This window comes from Anguilla anguilla, chromosome 16 (assembly GCF_013347855.1).
Source record: "Anguilla anguilla isolate fAngAng1 chromosome 16, fAngAng1.pri, whole genome shotgun sequence".
NCBI lineage: Eukaryota > Metazoa > Chordata > Actinopteri > Anguilliformes > Anguillidae > Anguilla > Anguilla anguilla.
In genome coordinates this window covers 27,425,205-27,443,377 of record NC_049216.1, presented here as the reverse complement: position 1 = coordinate 27,443,377, position 18,173 = coordinate 27,425,205, and the positions used below count along the sequence as shown (strand labels likewise).

The 18,173-nt window shown below is 42.8% G+C and overlaps 1 protein-coding gene across 3 annotated transcripts in view; it reads right to left on the bottom strand.

Annotated features, from left to right (window-relative positions):
• zfhx3 (zinc finger homeobox 3) overlaps positions 1 to 18,173 on the bottom strand; it is a 231,430-nt gene that overhangs the window by 160,053 nt on the left and 53,204 nt on the right. For all 3 annotated transcript variants that reach the window (XM_035396651.1, XM_035396656.1, XM_035396653.1), the window contains one exon: positions 6,620 to 7,028. The gene's annotated coding sequence lies outside the window, so the exon portion shown is untranslated. The remainder of the gene's footprint in view (positions 1 to 6,619; positions 7,029 to 18,173) is intronic.

Below are 18,173 nucleotides of genomic sequence, written 5' to 3'. Positions count from 1 at the left end.
GTCTTTCTTGATATTAATCTGTAACAACGTTTAATGTCAATGATACTTGCTGTTTAGACTACTTCAAGTCTACTTCCCAACAATGCTTAGTAAAGTAAATCATTACAAAATGGGTTTGCAAAACCTCTGTTCCACAGCACTACAAATAGCATTCGTCTTACTGTTGTTTAATGAACCTTTATGGATGGTAGAAGAACCACGATTTTTTTTTCAATATTGTTTTGCTTTTCTAATGAAGAAAAAAAGGACTACCCCACTAAACAGGATTATTTGGACAATATTCTGGTCTATATGCAATTACTAAATACATATATGACTTTTATCCTCTGCTTGTGTAAAAACAAGACTATAAAGTGCTTTCAACCTGCCTGCGGGGAGCCCCCGTCCATGGCATGCTGCATTTGTCGGTTTTCCGCTTGTCTATCCCATATCAGTAGCCAATATCACTAAATAACAGTTTCATCCTGTCAGGTTAGGAAATAAAAATATTTTTAAACTGGAAAAAGACAGCCTGCATTTTTATTCTCGAGATTTTAGAATTTCTATAAAATATAATTCATTTTGAGATCCAAATGGTGTAGTCATGGAAAGAACAGCATCAATGTGGTTCAAAAAAATTAAGCTTAAAAACTCAATTCATTTTTTTTTTTTTTTTTGAATTTCGGCTTTGAGTCTTTATCTTTTTTTTTTCTTTATCTTTTTTATACATTGGAATAGGCTACAGCAGAGAAAAAACAGTAACAGAACACAGGCAGGCTTTACTGAAATATATCATACAGCAGTTATTAGTACTAGTTACTAGATGGCTGCTGTCGATAGCCAGAAAGCAGCACAGAACAGTACATCTCAGTATCTTATATAGGACATACACTGTATATATAAGATGCACAAATGGAAAATGACAGTTTCCTCCCTCCAAGGGTTCAATGCAAAGGAAGACACACCATGGGACACGGTCGTAGGATTCGTCTAAGCCGGAAATGGAAATCTGTTCAGGCTGAAATTATCCCAGTCTGAACCATGTGGACGAGTGTGCATTTAACTGAATGCTGCATTAAAATTTAAGGGTTAATAATACTCAAAACGCCTATTGTGGCGGCAATAAATCCTTGTCCAGTAAACCTGTGTGTGTGTGTGTGTGTGTGTGTGTGTGTGTGTACGTGCGTGCGTGGGTGCGTGCGTGTGTGTGTGTGTCCGTGCGTGTGTGCGTGTGTGTTCGTGCGTGTGTGCGTGTGTGTTCGTGCGTATCCAAATCTTAAGCAAGACTAGGCTAAAGAACTGGACTTTGTGTTTGTTTTAGATCCCGACAACAACTAGCTGAATAGAAAGCAATTATTATGAGGCTATGTTCAGGAAAGTCCCTTCATCGTACCGCAATGAAAGTTGACAGGTGGAAGCAGCCACTGAAGGGCAACAAGGATCTAGGACTACCGCCAAGGGTCAACACATGGGTCCTGCAAGCGACAGCCTCTGAGCGGTATTCTATTAGGTGACATATATGGCTGGATTATATGTCTAGGTATGGCCATAAAAGATTTCATCTTCAAACAAAAGGGTTGACGCATTCCGTTCAAAGAAATACAACCACAACACAATGCAAATCGTGCACAGAAATAATATTCTTCAAATAGATTTCATGAAATATTAGTGACTTAAAAAGTTTGTTTTATATCAGTGTGATTGAGTTCGTTGAGAAAGTTCAATTAGCAAAAGGTTTTCAGGACAAATCCAACCAATATTTCTTTTAAACAAACATAGGCTATCACTAGAAATTCCACAATTCCTTTACTGGCCCCAAATCTTTAATATCATACAATGTTCGAATGTTTTACGTGAATCATATATTTTGTATAATTATAGCATTAAACAAAAACAAATTTCCCACGAAATAAAACTAGCCTGCTAATAAGACATTAGTAGGCTACTAAACGGGTTTCCTTTACGTACACCACGCAGACGGTTTTGCAGAAACCTACGCTTGAAATCTAACAGCAGTACGTTTTAAAAGTAGGCTACTAGAATACGAAACAACCGAGTCGAGTAGGTTCCCCTTTTTAGAATGAAAAGAAAAACAAAAGATTAAAGGTAGCCAACGCCTATAAAAAATCGACTAAAAATAAAACTATACAAACGAATTCACGAGTTGCAAATGCATGCATTCGTGGTTTTTATATGTACATAATATTGACGTCAAATGGACATTCTTAATTTTTTTGCTTATGGATTCACATATTTATCATCGTTGCAGCCTATAGCCTACAGCATGCTGAGATAATTCACGAAAACAAGCAAAGACAGTGAGTATAAAAATCATGTAAAATGGTCAAGGTCAATAGCACTGTTGTTCTATTGAAACGATGATGATAATGATGATGATGATAGCCTCAAGAATAGACCTATGAAGGTTGCTATTATTGTTGTTGTTAATTGTCGATATAACCCACAAAAGTACTTCTAACAGAAACAATGAATATAGGCTTAATTAATAAAGATAACCATTATGCAATAGTATAGTTCAGTAGGCTCAGCACAATTTATTTAATAATCACAGTTGCAGCATTCTTAAGATAAAGTATCGACAGTTAAGATGAATGGAACAAAGGTAAATGTTCATAAAATCAAAGCTTTGGATGAGTTAACTTAAAAGTTTCCCTTCTATTAATATCTCTTCTTTCCATTTTTTTTTACACTTTCTGATTTTACTCCAGATTTTACACTTTTTGATAGCTTTTCTCCCTTCTAATTATAACATATTACGCTTTATATGCATGGCTGTCAAGGACATGAATGCATTTGCACTGATTAGTTCATTTGCTTTTTCTATTTATGATAGTTTTTAATTCTGAATTGTGACTTTGGCATATCTTATAGAATATGCTATGCCCTTGACCCTTACAATTCATCATTTTTTCTCAGAGGTATTCAATTTCTGTGTTGTCATTTTTATTTCTTTAACTGTCATTGCTGCTACACTTTGTTTGCTCACATTCAACTTTAATTCATTTTGTTTGTGCATAGTAACCTGGGTTTTTATTTATTTATTTATATATCAAATTTTAACTAAATTATACTCTGGATGTAATATTTTACTTAAAATTTGAAAATAAAACTGACAACAGGCTTTTAAAGTTACTGGCTGCAATTTCTGTTACACAGGCACACAGGCAATTCCTCTCACCAGCACACTGTAACACACACACACACACACACACACACACACATCCAGCAGTCTACACTCGATTCACATCAGAGATTGAACATCTTTGCATGGGTTTTTGGGATACAGATAGCAAAACACCAAAATTTCTATTTCATAAATAAACCATTTCATCTTCAACAGAAACCAAACAGGCTACTGTGCTCAGAATACCAGGGTTCTAGAGCTGGAGGGAGTATAACTGCATTTGAACACGTCGTCTAACTTGAGATGCAGAGACACAGAGTCCTGCCCAATTCCTGAGGCCCCATTATTGTTGTGGCAGGTGAGTCTGGGTTTGGTTTTGGAAAAAGGCAACAGGAGGCTTCCCTATTGGTTCGCGGCCTTTGTTCTGATGAGGCTGTGAGGGACTATGTTTTTGCTAGGCCACGAGACCCCTGTACCAATAAAACCAGGTGATAAGCCCGTTAGCTCCTGAACTGGGCGTGAGCTTGTTAGGGCAATTAACAAGAGAGGTGTTCATCTGCACAGGACATTAACACTGCAGGGGGTACAGTCAATGTCTATGAGCACATGATGTCAGTCCCCTCAAATGCAATTTGAGAGACAGTTTGAAGGACTACTTTTGTGGCAAGAAAAAAAAAAGAGAACTACAACGAGAACTGCTAAAATTATATTAACCTCATCTGAATAAACAATATTCCTCCTGGGTCACAGAAGGCAGGCTTGGACAGCCGGCCAGCTATCAGCTTATCTCTCATCTTAGTTTTATCAACACTGTCACCAAGACTGTGATGTGTTAGTGTGAACCCTCACTAGAGGCTAAACTGGACTAAACTGTGCAGCATCTATAAGTGGCAGCAAATCCCTTCCAAGGTCACCTGCGTGGTCCTACGAAGATCGTGTCGAAGTTTTACCACCATGTGATAGTCACCCCTGACCTATGGGCACGGGAAGGCCTTGCCTTGTCCACAGCGCTTCAGTCGTACGGGCTGTGACATGCAGAGCGCCCCCCCCCCCCCCCTCACCCCCCCCCCCCCCTTCCGCCGCAAATGCACGCTTCACGCAAATAAAAGTGCGATTATCTGTTCTGTACTTTCGAACATCACGCTGAACGTGACATGTGCAAATTTATTTCAAAACCCAGGGAAAAAAAAAAAAAAAAATGAAAGTAGGGCTCTGTTTGATATACTCTGTTTAGAATTGTAAATGTGCTGTACGGGGACTGTCCAATTACATATATCTTTCACGTATGAAACCATGCATGTCTTTCTGGAAGGCCGGGGAGGGCTCACACAAAGGGAGCTGCCTCGCTCCGGCCCTGCGCACGCCACACGTAGAACGGGCTCTGGTGTCGAAGCCGTGGGCTAGCACAGCTCCATTAGTACACTGGGAGGGGTGGAGGTTTAGGATGGGGGGGGGTGGGGGACCCCCCCCCCCCTTCCTGTGGGCGCTCACCGCTCGCGACTTCTGGTGCATTATCTCTGTCCCATTGTGAGCCAGCCGACCCTTCAGGCCTGCAATGTGCTTCTCGGAAATACATTTCAAGTCATGTCCTTAATTAGTTCATAAATACGGATATTGTTCCTCATAATCCTTTAAAGTGTTTTTTTAGCCCCCCCAACACACACACACACACACACACTTTCACACACAGACACAAACACACACAGACACCAAAAATCTCCTTAAAGATGCATATTACAAAAATAAAAAAGAGGTCTGGAATTTATATATTTATTTTTCCTCCACAAAAGCTGGCTCCCTGCTGTGTACTTATAATTTGTGGTGACCTAAATTTCAGGAAATTACTGCAAACTTTTCAAACAGAGGGCCTCAGTGCTGCAGCGATCTGTGGGCAGACGGTCTCCCCCTGGATGCTCTCCCTGTCTATCATGCTCTAATTTACTTCCATAAACACCATTTACTTCCAATTAAGGATTCTGGGGACCAGAAATTAATGCAGTTTCAGTACTCAGCCTGTTTACTACCTTAATCTTTTGTTGGGAAAAGGAAGGGAGTAAAAGACAGCTCAACCTCACAGGTATCTTTGCCAGTGTCCCCCATGTGATTTCTACAATACTGAGTCCTTCCATCAGTTGCGCCATCAAATGTGCATCCTATAAGAACATAGAATACTACCACACGACTAGAGTGACAGAGTACCAAAAGTGTCCTGCATAAAACAATGAAGGCATTTCCCTGCAAACACTAACACTATCTTTACTGTAAGCGTAGTACTTGTGCCATGGGATCAATTACAAAACAGGGCATTTTTGTTAAAGAGTGAAAATTAAAACAGTTATTGTCGTATTCTTCTTGTGTTCATACACTTTAATATTTTGTTGATAAATAATATCATATTGTTTTTGGATATCTATCACAATCGCTTCAATTCAAATGAAGGGAAAAATGAAATTCCAAGTCATATCTATATCAGAAAATTCATTATTTATTTTTAACCGGTCACCATATTGTTTTATAACGGATCTCTATATAATACATTCTTAATCCTCCAGCCAGCCACAGACAGCATGATCCCTCCAGCTCATACAGACCAAGAGCATACACTCCAGGTCTAGCTTATATTCTCTCTCTATGGAAATATTGACCCCTTAACCCCCATTCCCCCCACCACAAACAAGCGTCTCCCCACTCGGCACACGCAACCTCTCCAGCAGCCCTACGCCCTCTGCCTTCCTAATGACCAGAAATGGCATTTCAGTAGCGGCGCTGGCGAAACTGTCCTCTCCACCTTAATGAACTGTAACACACTCCAAGCCTCAGCACTGTCACCCCTCTCCTTAACAATGAACACCAATGCAGTCAATCAGCACCAGCCAAACATTGTGCGTGCGTGTGTGTGTGTGTGTGTTTGTGTGAGAGAGAGAGGGAGTGTGTGTGTGTGTGTGTGTGTGTGTGTGTGTGTGCAAGTGCATGTCTGTGTGTGTTTGTGTGTGTGTGTGAAAGAGAGAGAGAGAGTGAATGCAACTGTGCCTGTGTGTGTGAAAGAGAAAGAGAGGGTGTATGTGTGTGAGTGAGAGAGAGAGAGAGAGCGAGAGAGAGAGTGTGTATGCAACGTGTGCGTGTGTGTGTGTGTGTATTCTTAGTCGTGCAATGCAGCCACAGCACAATCTTTTTCACAGCACACAAACTCCAGCTCTTTTCGGCCATTGCTGCGTAAAAGGCCCAAGGAGAGTATCTGTCAACCAAACAACCTCCTGATCTCCAAACCCTCTGAGCCAATGGGAACAAACAAAGGAGCGAAAAAAAGGAATCCATTTTATGGCCAGCTTTTTCTACACAAGCCTGGGGGAGGGATGGGGGGGGGGGCTCCCTGCCCAGTAACACTGAGTGTGGCCTCCAGCAGCTTCAAAGCCTGGAAAGAGTTAAAGGGTCGGAGGTGGCAGGAGGACTAGGAGGAGGAGGAGGAGGAGGAGGAGGAGGACTTCACAGTCTTACCTGATGGGGTTTGGGTTTGCGTCACCGCCAGACAGAAGCCCCTCTGACTGCGTCTTCTTTTCAAGCGTCCGTTTGAAGCCGGCGGGCAGAAAGGTCACGCTCTCAGAGACTCAGCGGGTCGAACAGGCGGCCACCGGAGGCCAAAGGCTGCAGCGAATGTTCGAAACCTCTGCCTGTTTGCTTATTCAAAAATAATAAATAAAACGTAAAGCTTTCAGGACCAGCACCCGGGCACCGCTGCTCGTGGCGCCCGCGCGCGCGACTGTGCTGTATTCCTAGAGTTCCGGGTAAGTCCAGGATTTTTCCAGAACAGAGAAGCCCAGGTGAGGTTGATGCGCTGACAGCGGTGACCGAGGGAGACGCCCTGGTCACGTGCGAGGGGTACAGGTGCTCAGGATGACATCACCACCTGCGAAGAGAAGGAGAGCTCAATGAGCAAACTTTCAGAACCAAATTACATCATATGTATGTTCCCACCGACAAACGCACACAGGTGTTCCTCTAAATACAGACGCAAAAGAACCAAACCAGAGTTCAGAAATGGATTCTTTTTTCCCTCTCCTTTGTCTCTTAATCATCCACAACAATCTATTCTTTCCCTCTTGTCTTTTGCTGTATGATAGATGTATAGTACACTATAAACATTTTTAAAGTGAGGGGGAAATCTTAACAATATGGCTCCAATCAAGTCTTCTAAAATCTTTAAGAAGCTGTTTTTGAGAAAAATCAAATTAATATATTATTATTTTCATTACAGCTGCAGGACAGAGCCTTGTCATTTGAAGATTACGTTAAGTCATAAATGTAATTGCTTTGAGTAATCTCCCATCTACTGCTATCCTAGGCTTTTTGAAATAGATTTTTCATTGATTTCCGGAGAAACTTAATTTCCCTATAACCAGAGCAAGACATATTCCTGTAATAACATTCATTATTGTGTGTTCTGCAGAAGATCTCTCACACACAACAACAACAAAGTCACTTAGACGATATACATTTATTCAAATGCCAATTCCCACATTAAAGAAATGTACAGTGGATCTGCGAATTCCATGTGGACCATAAGTAGAGTAAATGTGCCTGTCATGGGCTGCAGGTCTGACAACTCTCCAGTGACAGGGCTCTAGTTAGCAAGCAAAGGCTGACGAGGAGACAGTCTGCGATTTCCGCGCGGGTCCCCTTGGAACCCTTCTATTTGGCAACATTTTATGATTACTTTTACCTCTGCGGTTAGAATAGAGTTAAAGCTGGGGTTTAATTGTTCCCGTGAGCTCTTATTAACTTGTTGATGAGCATCTCCAGGGAGCAGCACTTAAAACTGCAACAAAAACAACCAGGCCAGGCACCTTGGCAAGGGGACAGAGAGGGCGGGACTTCCCCTCGCAGGCCCGAGCTCCCCTTACAGAGGACCGAGCGAAAAGGAAAGAAGAGACGGAGAGGGTTTGTTTGGGCAGGAGGTGTGTGTGTGTGTGTGTGTGTGTGTGTGTGTGTGTGTGTGTCTTTTTTTTGGGGGGGGGGGGGGGGCATTGTGGCATTGTCTCACCTGGAAGCACTGTATTAATGGAACAGGGCCCTGCCGAAAAATGTTCTACACAATAAAATAAAATGTTATTTACCCAGGTCAGGTGTGTGCTCTCAAATGAATCTACAGAGCTCCACTGACCATGAAAAAGCAGCCATTTAATGAAATGTATATTATTATTATTATTATTATTATTATTATCATCCCCTATGCAAAATAAACAAATATAAAAATGCAGGATGGTTTTCAGGATAAAAGTAAACAAATTAAAATTTCTTGTATTGGCAAAATAAAAATAGCACAACCCAATTTTAACCCCTAGCTGAGGGTTCAGGACTACGAGAACAACAACAACACACCACGGCAGTACATAGTATGACATTGTGAAACGTTAACGCCAGCGAAGGATGCAATAGCTGAAATGGCTACCGACCTGAACGCTGTCCAGTGAGCGTTTCAGTGCGGTAATGGAGAACCAGGGCCGGTTAGAGCGCGAGGTGCAGAGGTCTGTGTGTACAGTACGATGGTAAATTCAGCACGGAGCGCGGCGGCGGGGAGCAACAGCGACCCCCAATACCCTCACACTCAAGGCCGAACGACCTGTGGGAGCCGAGGCCAGATCAATACGACGCCCTGCAGCGGCGCGCGGCTGCAGGCCATTTCTGACCCCGGGTATTGATCAAGGGTGGCTCAGCTGCCAATAGCAATGTGCTGCAGGTGACACTGTGCTAAAGCAAAACCAGAAGTACTGCGGCTGGGGGACGGGGGGGAGGCCTGTATCGCCTATGGCACCCTCACAAGCAGGCTGCAGATAAAAGTCAATTCTACTTAACCAAACCGGTGACAACTAAATAGCTACTGGACAGAAGAATGTGGGGGGGGGGGGTGGTCCCTGATGGCACCTCCAGTCTGACTGGCTGCTTCTCTGCATTCTCCTGGCTCCAGCGACCCGCAACCGACTGGGGAAGCAGCCATGAGCAGCCAGCAGAACAGTTCCCCTCCAAAATGTTAGCGTCTCCATGGCTTCCAGTCGTGAGAACCAGGCCGGACCCGGGTTAGAAAATGATTCACTTTGAACACAAAGGTAATGCCATAAAACAGATCAGATACAGAATGAGGGACAATCTGCTGATAACGGTTTGTGTGTCCCCTTGCAGCCCTCAAAAAAAGGGTAAGAGGTGGAGCTGAGGGGAAGCCACATGACCACAGGCTACTGGTCGGTCAGGTTTACTCCTGTGGGCGGACATGTCCACTGAGTTTGATGAGGGCTGGCAGGGTGGCTCTCCCTGGGAACCACGGAGGGTTATGGCTGTGTGTCCTGCTCTTCCCAGAGAAAGGTTGAGCCAGTGCACTTTCTCACGCCCATCTGAGACCATGCCAAGCAGGGTGGGCATGGCAGAAATGAGAAAAAGACGGGGAGGAGGGGGTGCGTACAGCACTCCTCAATGTCATTTTCATCACACACACCACTGGCCAGAGAACTGCGCCTGATGGCCAGAGACTGCCATGGTCATCTGATCCGTTCTTTGTGTCCTCATGCTGAGGAAGTAAGATCCTGAGGGTGACAGTGCACGCACACACATTTCTCTGAAACCAGGCAGAGAGAGAGATCTGTGCAATGATCTTCCGCAGGACGCCAAAATTTTCCACACTGATTTATGCGTCTGATTATTGATTCCAAATTCCTCAAGGAGGCCTACAGTTGAGGCAGATGTTTGCCAGCTCTGATTACTATTCATCTGACTACTGATCACCCATATATCCAGGTCTCCGTTGTGGCAATGGCTGTGTGCATCCTCCTGCATGGATACCATCATGGTCCTGCATGATTACTCTATTCATCATGCTCCCAGTCATTAGCAATTGGTATTAGATGGTGAAGTTAAAGTTCCACCCGTTTTGATTGCAATCCTGTGGAATTGGCATATTCCTGGCTCCGCATCTCTCTGTGTAATTGTTGAGTGACAGGAAAGAAACACTGACCACTTCATTATAGGACAGGCAGGACTGACCGAAAGCTGCCACTAAGCCCCTCCACGGCTCTGGTCCATGGCTCTGGTCAGTCTGACCTTATTTTCCCAGGTCGTGAAAGGTCAGTCACCCGGAATTTATCAGCTAGGACTTTATAACACAATTCCCATCCCCATGCACTGGAAGACGAATAGCAGAAGTTATCGATTAGCGTCTGTCTCACCTAGTTAGACGGAACCCCATTTCCGCAATATCTAGAATTTAGGAGGAAACGTTTTGTGCAACATTTTGAGAAATTAGTTTAACTGTGGTGATTTCGGTGAGGTGACCACAGCTGGTAGACAAACATTACGGAAAGAGACAGGGAACTGGTGCTACTTCTGAGGGCAGGAAAAAAGGTAAAAAATCCAGCTTGATAAAGGCAGGGACCTTACAAGGCTTTGTGAGCAACTGAGGATGTAAGAGACTACGTCAAAGACAACGTAAGGATGATACAATATTTAAGTAGGTAAGGAATGGGAAGTAATTGAAAAGAACAAACAATTATACCCTGAAGTGCAAAGTTGACGTACTGCAGTGTTTGATTTTGCCACATTTGAAAACCACAAACTAACAAATAGCACTAAGGCCTGGTACTATGCCTTTTTTGTGATGAACGTTGCAATAGGCTGCACATTTACACTTTTCTCTTTCCAAGTCTTAGGTTGGCATAATAAACAGTCTGTGATTGGATGAAAAGAATTGATCCTCAGAGAAGAACAGGATTACTTTGATCCGCGTTTAAAAAAAAAAAGGAATGTTGTCATGTTAACACCATCTGTTTTGGCCGGTGTCCACTCCCTCTGCGGCAAGTCAAGTTAAAGAGGAGTGGCAGTGATCAATATTTTTACAAATCACTATTAGTTACTCTCCCAGTCCCACAGGGTTGACCCATCTGCAAAATCAAGCAGCTGTTGGTCTTCCTTTACAGGCTGCTGGCCACGTACATTGAGACGCGGGCTGCTGAGCATCTCAGACGTGAGGATCCTAAAGCAATGTCCTGTTTTAAGCCCGTTACAGCCTCTCTCTCAGTCAATACAAAGTGACAGTAAAATGTAACAGAGCTGCACAAATGGAGAAAATAACAGCCATTTCATACTCCATATTACCAGGCTTTGTTCCTTAAAAGAAATGCAAAAGATAACCTGGTTTAAAATTTCAAATAAGCAGTCACAATTGTACTTTTAAATAATAAATGTCTCCCTAACTTCATACAGTGAATCCTACAGAAATAATTGAAGAAAACAACGTCCGATAAGAGAGATGCTTTAGCAGTGCTGAATCAGAAGCCATCATAACTTCAAACAGGCAGTCATAAACTATAAATGCTCTCTAAAAGAAAAGCAAGTTTCTGTTTACAATTTCCCTCTAATTAAGGAGATGGCACAGAGGTTCTTTTGGTTAGATTTGATGTTCATTTGCTATATCCCCCGAAAAGAAAGAAAAAGTAACAGAAAAACAAACACAAAACAAAACAAAAAAGCTGTCCCAATGGCAAATTAGGGAGCAAAACAAGAAAAAGAAAAATATTTTAACACAGTATACTGACAAGGAATACCCATTTAATAATCCGACATACTTTAATATGGAACAAAGACTTCCTAAACAGCAAGTTATCTTAGTTTTTCAACAGTAACCTCTGTAAGCTTCTTTTGTACATAAAACAAAAAGATTTGTCTCCAAATGATGATTATGTTGTTTTCTCAGCGTGTTTAATTAAGTATGTTAAGATGATCATCGGAGGTCAATAACACAATAGCATTCAAGTGCCCAATAACATAATACATATTCAACAAATGCATGCGCTAGAAGAAAGAAAACCCAGAAATGAAGATGACATGAAGCACCTAAACTAATTAGGTTGCCTATTTTAAAAGGCTTTATCTGTTCTCATCAATCACATATCTCACATTATGGAAAATGAAGTTAGCATGCATAAAGCATGGCTTTAAAGTGTCTCTTGTAATGGTACAACTAAAGCACATTTAGCCAGCAGTGCCTCTCTTCCACATGAAGAGACCCTGCCCACAACCAACATCACCTCCTCATTCTCACTCATGGGGTAAGCCTAACTAATTGATTATGAAAGAAACCTTCGGTAGCAACAGTAAATGTCCATTATGCAAGCGTGATAAAGGCGGCCCATCACCATTCCTGCCAGTGTGGATTGTCCATTGCGGCACTAAAACCATATGATATTGGCTTTGGGTCTGTGTGAAAAGGATAACATAGGTGCCATGCTACATCACTGGGGAACCAAACTCTCCACTACTGTATATATTTTTTGAAAAGCTGACAACATGATTGGCACTATTTAAACTACTATATGGAAAATTATTCAGTATACACTCTCATAACAATTTTTAATAGGACTGGAGAGGCCATAAAAGGCTCCTCCTGAAGAATTAACTGGCAGATTATATTTTAATAAAGTTTATAAAGCAGAGGACCTTGCGCCTGTGAGGTGGAGATTTGAGGATTAAAATAAGCAGACCTTTCATAGTTTGGAACCATATACAAAAGACGGAGTTTACTCCAGAGGATTACATCAGTCCTTATCGCTGGTCTGAGGATCTGCACCTCCTCCTTGAAGACCATAAAGGTTCCCTGAGACACAAAAGAAATCAACACAAACCCAAACCCCTGCTGCTGGATTAGAGGGTAAAATGCTGCTTGGCTCTGAGATGGTGGAGTGTGTGCGAGCCTCAGGCGTGGGGGTCTGGGAGCTGGGGGGGGGGGGGGGGGGGCGCAACATTCTGAAAAGAGGCAGAGCCCAGGCATTAACTGACACCAGGTTAACTGGGTCACCCCAATAAAGCAGCCCAGGCATTAGCTCCAAGAGACCTCCAGGAATGAAGTGAAGCAGCAGGCAGATCACATACTGCTAAGAGCAGAAGGCTCCTCTGTGATTACCACACGACTGCCCCGAAACAGGGGCTGGAAAGGGGAGGCACCAGCTCGGGTGTTGACACTCAAACTGGAGATAACTCTCCAGACCACTTGGTCCTGCACTTACACCACTAAATCTCGAGCAACGAATCGTGGATCATATAATGTCTTCCGTACCAGATTTTCAGTAATTATGGAACATTCTCCAGGCTTTGTAGCTCTTCAAGTCATGACTTTACTCATGGGAGCTTACCCACGATCAAGCCAATTTAGCACAAACTCCAGAATATTCTCTGTTTCAAATTCTCAGTTCTTTGTTCCATTCCAAATCTCTGATGAATCACAGAGCAGTGTCACTACCAACTCAAATCTGACTCTAGAACTTTCTGCCTGCCAATAAAATTCTGACTTGAACAATAACCACTTATTTATTCAGTGCGAATAACAAGGTGAGACATTAATTTTGAGACTGATCTTCAGGGTCTCTATCTTTTACACTGGCCACGTCCTGGAGCTGAAGTCTGATACATGACTCAGATTACTGCAGAACATTCTGAAGACCCTTTGAAGTGAGGAAGCAGTACTTAACCCAGTAACGAACGGTTGGGCAGGAGACAGGATTTTCTCTGGAGTTATTTTTATAACCTCTATTATTCTCCATTGTAAATATTCAAATCCACATCTTAAACCACAGCTTAGGGAACAGAATAGCCAACAACAACATGCAGCTCTTCAACTGTTTTCCTCCCTTTCCTTTTTAAAAAGAAACCATTATGAAGATTAACATGAAATATGTCTGTACGCCCCGTTGAAAATAATATACCAGTTTTTAAAAAAAGCACACATCTAATGTAAATTTGGTTTGTGCACTGGCATTTATTTATTTGTTTTGTTTTCATTATTTGTTTTGATGTTTTGACATATTCTGCATTCCCCTTTGGCTGGAATTAATTTCTCTGGGGCTTGAATATTAATCCCAAATCAAGCGGGATTAGTTCACTATTGTCCCCTTGCGCTGAGCTCCCAATAAATGCGATGACACAGAGAGGAAATCTCTACTTCCCTGCCCTGCAAACAAAGCCCCTGCTTGCAGAGATAAGAGTGGGCTCTCTCTGGCAGACTCCCCCATGCACACCAAGCATGCTCTCAGAAAAACTTTGCCATGGTAGATTTGCACGCCAATTGTGCCCTTTAACTGTGCCTTTCCCGAGCTTATACCATGCATTTTCCAGGGTTTATCAAAGAACACAATGGGTTTATGCTTTAACCATTATTCTCCAGGCAAGAACACTAATTTAAATGCACTACTACACTGAAGAAGGGGGCAGTGCTACCATCTCGCTGTGGAGCAGGGAGAAATAATAATGCGTTGAGGGGGGAAAAAAAACGACTGTATTACTGCAATGACCTTTCCTGTTCCTGTAGTTTACAAACAGCTGTGGAGCTTCCTGTGGGCTCTTTCTACATCAGAGACTGACTGATGAAGACATGCCACACTCAGATAAATGCTCTCTTACTTTCTTCAGTACCGTGCACACGTACACATGCAGGTGCAGGAACCCGCACGTAAGAGAGCCCAGGCACCCAGCTCAAACGCTCCCCGCCCTGGCCCTCTCCCCCCACCTTAAAGGCACATAATGGCACAAAAAAACCTTATCTTTTTTTTTTTTTTAAAGAACATCCCCAGATGGAACATAACATACACTGCTGTATGAAATTCCACTTTAACACATCTGCATGCTAACGTCCCGTGCGCTGAAGGGAACGGAGTCCAAATGGCCGCAAGCACGCGGCACGCAGATGTGTCTGCACCACGAGGATTAGCACCTTCTTCACACATGACTCACGGGCCGAGGACGCGGCGGTCCGCGATCGTCGTCACGCCATTGCGAACCGCGCAGGGAACACGGCGTACCCCCGTGTGTGCACATGTGCGCTCCGGACGCCCCGTGCTAAGTGCGCTCCTGCCAGGAAGCCGAGAGGCGGCGGGGAGGAGGGATTCCAGAGGGCCTGACCCCTGCACTGAGACGCGCAGAGCTAACTCCCGCAGATGTTCACAGATCACGTTGATTGACACGCGGCTAACCGATCGCATGTGTGCATGTGCTTGGGCGGACACTCCCCAGTCTGGAAGGGGTTAATGGGAAGTTGATCACAGAAAGCTGTGTGCCAGCGCTGAACCGGGGATAAGAGGTGCTGGAGAGAGGGGCAGGGTTCTTGTTGCCCATGATAACTACAGACTTTCCAGATGTTATCTGTCATGCAGAAGATAACACCGGTGGCCACATGTGTATGCTGACTGCACTTGGAGGGAATATAAAGCAGCAACTGTAGAGATCAGTTGTATTAAAAAATCAATCATGACAGTACACACAAGCACACTCAATTCTTCTGCATAAACATATCCTGAGACAGAGACACATATGTGATAAATGACATCTGGAGGGATGGCACATCTTCATTATCATGGTATAATATTCCTAAACCTTCTCCAGCTACATGTTTGCATGCACATACCTCACGAAGGAGGGGCAGAAAAAAAACAACAAAGCAAATTTCATCCCTGTCAGGTTTCGGGTGTCTGTGTTTGTGTATGTGTGCACTCATGCGTGTGTGTGTGTGTGCATATTTGTGTGCGTGTGTGAGTGTAATGGAAGCTGGAGCTTTGAGGAAAGCAAAGTGCAGGCCCCCATGTGGATATGTTTGTTTTGGAGTTTGGGTTTTGAACTAGCCAGGGGCTCACTTCAATGAACCCACTGCTTAGAATGGGTGTTCTGGGAAATTAGACCTTGGTGTAATTAACAGAGTAAATGTAGAGCTGCCTTCATTTGGATTACATTAACATATCATCAATGATGTATTAATCAAATTCAAATAAATACTTACGCAGATTAGCTTACTAAAGTAATTTTCGCCCTGGCTAAGAAATGTTAGCAAAAAAAAAAAAAAAAAAAAAATTTGCACTGAAAGCATTATAGATTTTCCGTGGCTGAATTTCAGCTTACAAGTGATATGCGCTCATGATACTATATGCAACTCCTTCATCATGAGAACTACTTTTATAACTCTCTTCCTTGAATGCAAGGAGTAATCAGTTTATTTATTTACATTTAATGAAAGCACTGCAAAACGAATGACCGTAGTGCTAATGAAAATTTGAATACACAATGGTGGCAGCAGTTAATTTGTGCAAAGCTACTTTGGGTTTGATTTTCAAAACTAGCTAAGAAGATTGTGAAAAGTGTTACTTGCTTTTTATCATTTTCTCAGAAATGAATCTGCTGTGCTTCCCTATTTTTTTGTGTGTTTTTATTTTAACGTATGTTCTGTTTTTCACAGATAAGTTGTGTTGCATAAAAGCAGCAAATATTTTTAAAAATGCTTTGTTCACTAGGGAAACTTTTTGCGAAGGGATTTTCCTCAACATAATTCATCAAAGAGGAATGCCAATTTTTTCATTCCTAATCCTTTTTTTTCTGCAGATGAGATATTTTTCTTTTCAGACTTATTAAGATTAGAGTGTTTTGAAAGAGTTATTTAAAAATTCAAAGTCCCCTGTGAGACCTTTTCAAATTTACATCACTGGAAAATCCCTTGGAAACATTCACTCCCTTTCTGTGGCAAGAGTTTAACCTATGTCCTTATATGTGGTCTTAGTGATTGTTTGATGGTTTGTGAAACAGCACACAGCTTTATGCTCATGAAGAGGAAAAAAGGGGCATGATGCTCAAGAGGAAGTAAGGAAGGTCTGTGGAAGAACATTTACTATGAGAGTTATCTCAAAAAATAATCAGTCAAGATTCTGATTGCATACAGAATCTAAACTGAATTCCTCTGGCCTTAATGCTTATGGTGTGCATGTGTGATGCAGTGGTGTGGGGCAGGGTATGAAAGGGTTATTCAAGGTTTAGTTGGGGGTGGGGGATGCAGAAGTAGTCTCATGGGTAGATTTGGGGGGGGGTGGGTGGTGGGTTGTTTCTGACTGCAGTGGGACCCAAGCGTTCCTTCACCAAGTGTCGCAATCTGGTTCCACTTTGCAGCTGGCCTTGGGACTGTAACAGAGCCTCTTTCTCCCCATCCCAAACCGCATATTTAATCCTTGCACTTATGTCAAACTTAATTACAGAACCTTGTATGAAAAAATAACAAGTGTGCCTTGTAAGGGAGGGAGAGGGAAAGCGAGGGACGGAGAGGAAAAGGGATGGAAGCAGAAAACCGGTTGAAAGAGGGAAAAGAGTGTATGGGGATCAAAAGGATATGTTGCTCAATCTTGATGTCACAAAGAATGTACAGTTGAACCCTAGAGGCACAGCGTTAACTCTTTCATCACTGATGGGTCTAGTGCGCTACCAAATGAAAGCCTCGGGTCTCCAACACTGGTAATGAAGACCCAAATGAAAACCCAAAAGCTTAGCAAAATGGACTTGGATGTGGACTATGGACATGTTAAATTGAAATATTTGCCCTGACTTGGAACGTGATCCTTGTCTGGGATGCTCACCGCTGTGATAGTTATCAGTTGAGCTCTGACAAGACAGGGAGAACAGAGAGAACAATTCAGACAAAACACAGAAGCCGGGCATTGTGGGATTTGAGCGGGAACGAAGCAGTCTTCGCCATTAGTGGTGAAATACTGAACTGTGCAGCGGAAGCAGTCAGGCTGCTGGGACCAGCCGAGATGTCAGGAGGGCTGGAGAGCGGGCTGCTAGCGTCGCGGGGGCCCCTTCTTATCCTCACACCCCCAGCACCGTTTCACCCCAACAATCTACGAGGACCAACAGGCTCAGATCCAGCGTGCGCATAAAGCTATTTACTGCGGGGAAGTGGAAAAGCCGAGGATAGATGTTTAATTTGTCGGTTTAAAACCATTACCTCCAACTCAGAATATGTGAATTAAACCTGTCTCACTCTGAAAGACTTAGACAGCACTGTGAAGAATAAACCTTTTGAAAAGTCAAAATCAATTTTCGGTAGAAAGAAACCAAAGCTTCAACTGGAGAAGAAAAGCTTATTTCAACATTTTGACAATCACAGCTTCATACAATCTTCACAGGCAAAACAAACTAAATGAATATATATATATATATATACACACACACACACACACACACATTTAAAGAGTTGAGTTGTTGA